This window comes from Fistularia commersonii, chromosome 10, assembly GCF_037954325.1.
Source record: "Fistularia commersonii isolate RoL2024-O1a breed Wild chromosome 10, RoL_Fcom_v1.0, whole genome shotgun sequence".
Lineage (NCBI taxonomy): Eukaryota > Metazoa > Chordata > Actinopteri > Syngnathiformes > Fistulariidae > Fistularia > Fistularia commersonii.
This window is the reverse complement of record NC_141293.1, coordinates 13,175,285-13,185,008: the sequence shown is the minus strand read 5'-3', so window position 1 is coordinate 13,185,008 and position 9,724 is coordinate 13,175,285. Positions and strand designations below refer to the sequence as shown.

General features: G+C 49.3%; 1 long non-coding RNA gene across 1 annotated transcript; it reads right to left on the bottom strand.

Annotated features, from left to right (window-relative positions):
- Positions 1–5,346: 5,346 nt before the first annotated feature.
- LOC147230429 (uncharacterized) lies at positions 5,347–9,410 on the bottom strand. The gene is made up of 4 exons (XR_015106748.1): positions 9,304–9,410; positions 7,566–7,660; positions 6,864–6,978; positions 5,347–6,095 (listed from the first exon to the last, which is right to left on the bottom strand). It is a non-coding gene; the product is annotated as an uncharacterized LOC147230429 (long non-coding RNA).
- Positions 9,411–9,724: the final 314 nt, after the last annotated feature.

The window sequence follows — 9,724 nt, the reverse complement described above, 5'->3', positions numbered from 1 at the left end:
AGATAGCGGCATGATGGAAGCCTGCAAGCCAGGAGACGGATCTCAAGCACAAACCTTTCCTGGTTTGGAGTGAATTCCTGGTTTCTCCTCCTGCCAGCCAGAAGGCTCTTGGTTTTAAGCTCCAGCACTGCCTGCTGAGCGGCAAAAGTTCCCTCGGCGTCACTTACCGACACCCATTTTTCATCATTTTGCGACAAACCCAGAGCGTCACGAGTTTGTATTTTCCACACAGTTCTGTTGAAAATGATTCATCGTGTTAAATCCCCACTGATGCTGTACCCGAAAGTAGACGCAATATGTGGAAAATACAAAGTCATGACGCTCCAGGTTTCTTCAAAAAATGGCAAAAAAAAGGAGTTCTCATAGGCATGGACGAATTGGGAGTGAGAATGTGTCGGCCCAAGCCTGTTAGCAGGATAACCGTGAGACAAAACAAATGAATACTTGACATTAATTGGCAGTTGTTGCCTGAGGGGCTGCGATTGTCGGGAGCCCGGAGGAAATCGGAACCGGATGTATGACTTGACGATCGCCGGCTGCGACAGGATGAGAGTAGTAAACTGCCAGTGAGCGCGTTCAACCTCGCTGGGTTTGGGCCAATGGGGGGTTTTAAAAACAAAAAATGTCATCGCCATTCAGGTTGCGGAGGGAGGGCTACACAGGAAGCTGAGCGTCGACTGTTTGGCCTCAGCGAGCTTCAGAAAGAAAGTTCAAACTCAAAATCCTTCATTTAAGATTGCAAACAGTGTTCATACCTTCTATGCTGATGACACCCTCATTGCTATTGCAGAAATCTGAATGGAAATTAAAGTATTAAACAAACAGGCGCACCTGCCAATATTTGATGTACCGTAATTTCCGGACTATCGAGCGCACCTCAATATAGGCGCACCAGCTAGCCGATCGCTATCACGGGCTTCCTCCTGCGCACTAAAACCGTCAAAGTTGTCTTCTTTGGTGTCGGAGTTGAACTGACTCAGAATTTCTCGGCCATTTCATCGGTCCGAGGTGACGAGGATAAATGTTTTAGCGGCGTGAAGCTCGTTAGCTCCCCCCCAAAAAATGTCCATATATTAGCCGCAGCGTTGTTTACGTGAAAAAAGTCGCGGCTTATCGTCCGGAAATTAGGGTAATAATTTAACAACCAGAAGAAGAAGGAGAAGTTTTCTCAAGAAACTAATCCGGGTGTTGAAATTCCAAAAAAGAGAAGGTGTCAAATCGCCCGCATCACCAGCAAGGTTGGAAAAACAGACGTGTGTGTGTTGAACAGGCTGAACAGGAAGCGGGCCGTTAATGCCCGGCGTCCGCAGTGACTCAGAGCGAGGCGTCTCGGCGAAGACGGATGAGCGTCTGTCGAGTCTGGGAGAAAAGCTGAGTGGGAACTTCCGGCGATGCCCGCGCCGAAAACTTTCACTTCCCAAGCAAAACACCAGGCGTCAAAAACACAACAAGGGGGTAGCCGTGTAAAAAATAGTGAGCGAGGACGAGAACGGCGGGTCACACTTTCACTCGTTCGTGCGGCGGGAAGTAGGATGCCGTTTATTACCGCTGCTTGTTTTGGCTTTTACGAGTGAAGGAGATGGGAGCTTCCTGCTCCTTGCGGCAGAGACCACCCGGCCGCCGGGACTCGGGGACACAATAACCGGCGGATGGGAGCGCAGGTGTCGGCTCTCCGTTAAATCTACGGAACGCCACGAGCACAAAACGCTCGCCGTGCCACCGACGCAGAATTCAGCTTTGCATGTCGTGAAGGAGGAGAGGATTTGGGGGGAATTTGAGGAACTATTGGCTCGAGACAGTTTGCGAAATGGCCATGAAATTTCACCTAATATCGAGCACCTCCGCAAAATGGTTAAGGTCTGGAGAGACCGACTGGGTTTATCACACCCTGATTATGTACATTTATTCATTCATTCTTTCATTCTACACAGCATTATTAGCCTGCTGAACGTAGGACCAAATATGGTGAAAAAACACAGTGACATACAACCTTTCACTTGCTCATTCACGTGGCCTGCAAGTACAGGACTGTCTCAGAAAATTAGGATATTGTGATAAAGTTTATCTTCTATAATGCAATTAAAAAAACAAAAATTACTTTTTCATGATATTCTAATATTTTGAGATAGGATTTTGGAGTTTTCTTTAGATGTAAACCATAATCAGCAATCTTAAAATAATAAAAGGCTTGCAATATTTCAGTAATGAATCCAGAATGTATGACATTTTTGTTTTTGTAATTGCATTACAGAAGATAAAGAACTTTATCACAATATTCTAATTTTCTGAGACAGTCCTGTATATGCAACCGTTATTTCTCTCATTTACAAGTCCTTCAGAAACACACAACCGTTCACCCTCTCATTTACATGTCATTTTGAGACATACAACCACTCACTCATTCATTCACATGTAATATGGAGACTTATAACCATTCAGCCTTTCATTCACACACCATATTGAGACATACAGCCATTCACTCACTTATTCACATCTCATTTTGTGACATACAACCATTCAACCGCAGGTTGAATAGAAACATAAAACATTAACACTCTCATTCACTCATCATCCAATGACATGTAACTTTCATTCTCACAGCTGGACAATTCAGGGTCTCCAGCAAACCTTCTCCTTGTTTTTGGACAATGTGAGGAATCTGGAGAACCCTGAGGAACCCCACGCAGACACGCTGAGAACATGGAGACTCCGCACAGAAAGGCCGCCTGTGGCAACACGACGGACCTTCTTTCTGTGAGCTGCAAGAGCTAACTTACGCCACCATGCTGCAGAATAAGATAAGATAAGAACAATTTTATTTATCCCAAAGGAAATTGTTGTGCCAGAGTTTCAAGTAAAACATAACAATAATAGATAATAGTAGGAAGGAGGGAGAATAAGACATACAATAGAATATAAAGTTTCAAAGTTAAGGCTATCAAGTGTTTTAAGGTCTTAAAAAGTACATAGATTTGAATATTCCCTTTGGCTGAAGGAAAAGGAATGCGCAACTACATCCGATGGCATTTGTGGAGGAAGGCGTGAGGGCGCTGGCGTGTTTGGCTGCTGCTTCCCGCTCTCCAACCAACCAACTAAACCAAAGACAAATCGCTTTATAGCTACGGTTCTCCAACCAACTAACCAAAGACTAATCGCTCTATAGCTACCGTTACTGTTTCGGTTTCTCCACCAATCTCCACGGGACTGTATGTGTGCTGCTGCTGGACTTACCACCTGTCGGACGCTGGACTGGCTGAAGGGTGCAACCGTCGGAACCATCGGGAGTAACCACCACTGCTGCCTGGGTACGGCTCACCTGGACGATCCCCAGCAAGCTGCCAGGTGAAGCTAGCCGACCCGAGCGGGCCGGCTGGCCGGCTGGCCTCTCGAAAGTGCGGATCCCGACGGCAAGACGACATTTCCATCGGCCGAAATCTGCTTGCTCCTCCTGCTCCACCAGCTCCCCCTCCACCAGCGACCATCTCCGACATCCAGCTCCAGCACTTGCCTCCTCACAGCCCCGGGTATGACACTCAGCAACACAGCGAAGCAACTCCTCCAGCTTGTCCCTAAACTACCTCCCCCCGCGACACTCCTCGCCACACTCCGTAATCATGGATTTCTTCCCAATAATTGTGTGTATGTTCTGTGTCTTCAGTCTTTCATTACATTACATTACATTTGGCAGACGCTTTTATCCAAAGCGACTTACAATAGAGGACAAAAGCACTGCAAATAACACTTGCAAATACAAGATGCACAGGAAATATACAGAACAGTAAGCTGGGGTTAGTTTTTTTTTTTTTTTTTTTTTTTTAGGACAAAGACGTACACATACGTACACACACACACACACACACACTGCATAGCCTAACTTGGTGCCTAACCTGATCTGGGGCGGCTCAAGCATCAGCGCAGTAAATAGTCCTGAAAGAGAAAAGTTTTTACCTGTTTCTTGAAGGTTGAGAAAGATGATGCTAGTCTTATTGCTTCTGGAAGTTTGTTCCACCACTGAGGTAGTAGAACTGAGAATAGTTTTTGCCTGAGATCCCTTGGAGCCAGCAAAAGGTACTGCTAGTACTGCTAGTGCTTTCACTTGTGAAGCGTCTTTGAGTGCCATGAAAAGCGCTATACAAATCCTATGTATTATTATTATTATCATTATTATTGCGTTGGCCCCACACGAGGTCCTCGAACACCTTGCCGTTCCAAGGCGGTGCCTCCGTGTGCGGTCGGATCCGCACGATTAGCGCATGAATAGGGTAATGCCGAATGCTAGGAGATTTCCTGCGGCGTGGATGTTTCGGGGGACCAGGCTGAGTGCGTCGCGGCACCGTCGTGCGCTCCAGACAAGCCACGACTTCAAACACTTGACAACCATTCTTCCTTTTGATCTCCCCGGTATGACCTCAGCGCTCGCCGCCGCCGGCCCCGAAACAGCGGGGTGTTAACAGACGGGCTCGGATCGGAAAGCGCCGCGGGGCGTCCCGTGATCCCTCACGCTTTAAAGCGTGTAAACACCTCGGCTTTATCCGCAACCACAAATTGCCCCCGCGTCCTCGTTCTTTTTTTTTTTCCTCAGGTTTCGGCGAGTCGTGGAGGGCGTCGCCTCGGCTGAGGGCCTGGAAACCACACAAGAGGAGCTAAGCCCCGCTGAAGAGCGGCTGTCATTCCTCCTCAGGCTGCACCTGTGAGAACTGGCCCCGGAACCCTGGGCGCGAAACAGCGGCGGAGGGATTTGGGAGGCCGGAATGGCGGCCCCTCTTTTGGGGGTCTGGTGATGACATGCAACCTAGCAGCAACAGCTCTGCAGACAGGATGGTATTATTTCATCATGTTCTTCCGCCGGGGAAAACGTGCGCCGTCAAGATGTCAGGTCTTCTCTGGAAATCTCCAGTTGCGGCAGCGACGTGAAGGTACACCTGTTCCGGATACTAGCATGAACCCACCGCACCGCGGGAACGGGATTCACCTCTAGGAATGACCGAACCCCCTCCCTGTTGTGGCTGTTTCTCAGAGGGTGTGAAGCATACAAGATCTGGGACCCTGAGGAACCCTTGCCATGAGGTAAAAGGTCGTCATTTTGTAAATAAAATCAAATTTTGTGGTGAGAGCTCTCAGCTTGGAAGGAAGGGATTCATACCTCCAAATGGGATCTAGATGACCAGAATAAAGTGCAAGGACTCCGTTCACAAGGAGTCCACCTGATTATGTGGTTTAATGGCCAAATTATGAGTCGACCAGATCGAAACTCTTTGAATTGGATGAAACAACGGTGCCGGACCAGTTTAAACGGGTCATAGTTAGCCAGTTTGGTTCGGTAGAAACTTTTTCATCTCCTCGAACCCTCTCAGGAGGTAGACCGGTCATGCATTCGGACAGCAGAGGAACCAGGAATGACACACCTCAGTTCCGAGAACCAATTTTAACTTCTACTCCGAGGCAGGGTCGGTACAGATCCATTGGACCTGCATGAGGTGCTTGGTGATTGGAGGAGCTCACAAGACCCCCCTGTAACCAGGTACTTCTCGCAGACGAAGGAGCACCATTCTTAAAGACCATCATGGTCACTGATCAGCTGTTTTCTTGCGACACAATGGACAGACGCAGCAAGAAAAGGAGCAATGAAGAGGTCCAAGCAAGAGGAACATCAACTTTTTGGTCCAAGTATGTCCGGAGTCAGCAAACGGCAAATGGGGTTCCTCACTCAGTGAAGATGAAAACACTTCAAACCATCTGATTGTCCATGGTTATTAGTCCCACCATGCAGAACATGTATATTGTCATCCTCTATATCGTCCTCCTTCTTCTTCGGTGGCGCTTTTGTTGAGTGTGGAGCTTAGTGTACATGTCACAGATTCTTGCATACTTCCTGTTTGATCTCAAAACTAAAAGCTTCCCCAGGAGGAGGCTAATTACCGGAAGCGAACTGGAGTCGGCCTCGACCTTCTAGGTCTGATCTTCGTTCTCACCTGCCGAACGTCCATGCCGTTCTGGGGAGCAGGTGTGACGCTCCGGCTTCACCTGATCCTCGTAGCGCCTACCTGGCCCCGTCGCTGGTCGGAGGGGCCCCAGGCCAGACGTTCTCACACCCTCTGAAAAAAAACAAAACAAGAGTAAAACCCATCAACCAGATGGATGAAGGAGCCTGTGGACCTTCTGAGTTTATCCCTGACCACAGGAGCTTTCCACGGTCTGGTACAGATGAGATGTTTACACCCGCCGCAGCCGCGCCCTGTCTGCCACTGGCATGCTTTTTTATTTTGTCAGATAATCTCATTATTGCTCATCATTACACACACCTGAGGATGGTCACTCTTTTTTTTTTTTTTTTAATTCAGAATTGATTTTAGTTTTCTAATCTAAAAAAAAAAAAAAAAAAAGTAAAAAAATAATTCTCACTCTGATTTATTCTCAGTGGGAACCCAGAGACGTGAAGTATTGCAGAGTTAAAGTTATGAAGAGTCCACTTAAGAACCCACACATGCACCCGACAAACAGGCTCTCTCTCTCACACACTCACTCACACACACACACACACACACACACATTTTCCCCCGCCAAACACGCACCTAAAGCGCTCACAAGTGCTTAACGCATTAGAGAAACAAAACAGATCCAGCACTCAGCACACACTTTAATCCTCAGGCATCCAGCCCCGCCGCCGTGTGTGTGAGGGTCCGAGGCCGAGCGCCGCATCCCGGCCTCGCTCGCTGACGGGGGACAGGACGGAGGGGGTCGGCGGGTCATGTGACACGTTGCGCCACGCCGCTAATCCTGCCGTGCCTCTTTCCCTTTCCCCCGAGGTGAAAGTTATTTGTTCGTTTTCAAAGCTTCTGCTTCTATAAACCGATGTTATTCACCTCATTTGCAGCATCTCATCCCTCGCGTTGTCCAATAAGGTGCAGCGGAGTAGTGCTGGTACAGGAAGTAGTGATGGCGGTTGTTGAAGTTTTTTTTTTGGAGTATGCTGGCCCCCTGGAGGAGAGACACATGTTTGTTGGATTAGCCAATTAACCTCATACCTGACTTCCCGATACCTGACTACACGGTCCCTCACTTCTCGACATACTGACTTCCTAACTTCCCGGTACCTGACTTGCGGACTTTTTGATACTTGACTTCCTGATGCCTCACTTCCTGGCTTCCTGACCTCCTGATACCTGACTTCCTGATTCTTTACCTCCTGACAAATTACTTCCTGGTCCTTTACTTCCTGACTTCCACCATTTTGAAAACCCCAAATCATGCCGTTCACCCCTTTAAACCGCATGCAATCGAATTTTAATAAGATTAAAAAAAAAAGCAACCAGGCTCCACCAGGATGGAGGAGAAGAAGAAAACGCAGATGTAGACAGTTTGAGAAACTGAGCCGTTCGAAAAGAGCGCCGAGAGGAAACGGAGGGGCGGGAAGGAGCGGGGGGGGCGATCGATCAGCCAGCAGGAGGAGGAGGAGGATGGAGGGAACGTGTGAGCCGGAGGAGTGGAGGTGGAGGTGGAGGGTCGCGGAGGGGGGGGGAGCTGGCGGGTGGGTTTTAGATAAAGCCGAGCTCTGGAGGATTAACTTGTCTTGAGTTTGTTTCGAGGGCTGAGGGACAGGCTCTCTGCTACGAGGCTCTGGAAGTTCTCAGAGGCGTCCAGACGCCCTGTCTGCCGTCTCCTGTTCACACACACACACACACACACACAGACACACACACACAAGCAGAGAAATAACATCAACACAAAAACACTTGCGCAGACACACTTTCTGCCGCCTCCTTGTTCTATTTCTGCCCAGGATTGGAATTCACTTTATATTGGAAGTGAACAGAAGCAAGGTGCAAGTGTGTGTGTGTGTGTGTGTGTGATTTTCTTGATAATTTCTATCCCAGATTGCGGTCAAATGAGCTCCGACGGTATCCCAAGTCTTGCCAAAAACCAGTTCGCCCCCAAAAGCCGAGGTTAAAGGTCGGAAACGTCGGGAGTCGGGCAAGCGTGTGAGCGCGGCATTCCCGTAATCAGCCGGCGACACGAGTTAGCGGCTCTGTTTCACACCGCGACGCTCTCGGCTGCCTGACTGGTGTCGGCTGAGGAAGGTGACAGGACGGCAGCGTGAGAGCGCTGATAGGGACGTGCTTGTCCCGGGATGTTCCCACGGAGGAGCGTCTCCGCACACCGACGGGGCGACAAGCGTGGCCGCTGTCACCCAGTGGCCACGCGGCATCCTGCCGGTTTGAACGGGCAGCGGTTTCAGGACCCCACTTCTAGGAACATGTCACCTTACAGTGGTGATACTTTCAAGGCTCAACTTCATCGCAGGCCTTTCTCCAGATCGCAAGAAGGCCCCCCACGTCCGCGTGGGGTTCCTCAGGGTTCTCCGGGCTCTTGCCACCATCCAAAAACCCTAAACGGTCCATGTTTGTATGGCTATACATGAGAGGTATAGACTCACGCGCTATACATTTATGTCGCTATATGTGACGTGTGAATGAGTGAATAGTTGAATGTCTCCACATGACTTGTTAATGAGAGGATGAATGGTTGCATGTCTGGATATGATGTTGAATGTGAGGATGAATGGTTGAATGACTTGTGAATGAGTGAGTGAATTACTGTGTCTCTATATGAACACACTGGATATGATGAATGAATGAATGAATCCCATTGTTTTGTTGCCTCAGCTGAGCTACCGACTCCCGGCGCTGAAACCGAACCCTGTCTAAGGTAAACTGGGTTGCAGGCTGGACGCCGGCAGACCTGGGGTCACGTCAAGGAGATGGTTTCTGCAACCCGTCAGACTCCGGTGCAGAAACAGGATTATTCAAAACGGGTGTCTCTTCTGCGGCCATTATTTAGCACGAATTGTGTGAATTCACCCCTTCATGGCATTTAACTCAGATGTTAGCCATGCATCCAGGCGATGCCAGCTTTGAGACGGTCTAAGAGGGCCCAGTACAACACACATGACTTTGTGTACTTTGTGTTTTTAAATACGTAGCAGGTCGCTTCAACTAGGGAACGACTTGATCCAGTACTTTCAGGAAGCGGGTAAAAGGAGCGTATTGAGATTTGATGTGAAAACATCATCCCCTCCGCCGTCCTCGCTGTTACGACCCGGGCCGGAAACACAGACACGGTGCATCGATCTGCCCTGCATGGTTATCCTCTGCAGACTTTGTCATCTTTCGTTGCCTCTCGCTCGGCGAGGGAGCAAATGCAATCTCTGGCAGGGGGAGAAAAAAAAGGCGCACCTGCTTTGGAGAAAAAATAGAAAACAATCTCAGGCGGCGGCATCATCTCCAGTCAACAGATCCTCCATACCGGCCGCCCCTCCTTTGTGTCTGCCATTTGTCATCTTTCTCCCCGTCGGGACGCTTGGCCAGCGGCGGCGGCGGCGGCGGCCTTTGTGTCGCCCTGGTGTTGAGCCCTGGTGAAAAGCCAACAGAGACGAGGCAATGAGCTAAGTGATATTTAGCTCTTTGCCTGCCTTCGAAGCACACACACACATCAAACAGACCCGGGTGCGCACACACAAACACACACACACACACACACACACACACACAGATTGAGAGCAGAAGCCCCCCCCCCCGCTGAAAAAAAGCCAGAAAGCCAAACAATCAGCACACATCCTCTGACGGCCCGGAGTTGACAGGCCACTCTTTTGTCCATCATTCACCCGCAGACGGGAGTACAAACAAGAGCGGGGGTTGAGTGGGGCTTGGGGGGGGGGGGATGTGTG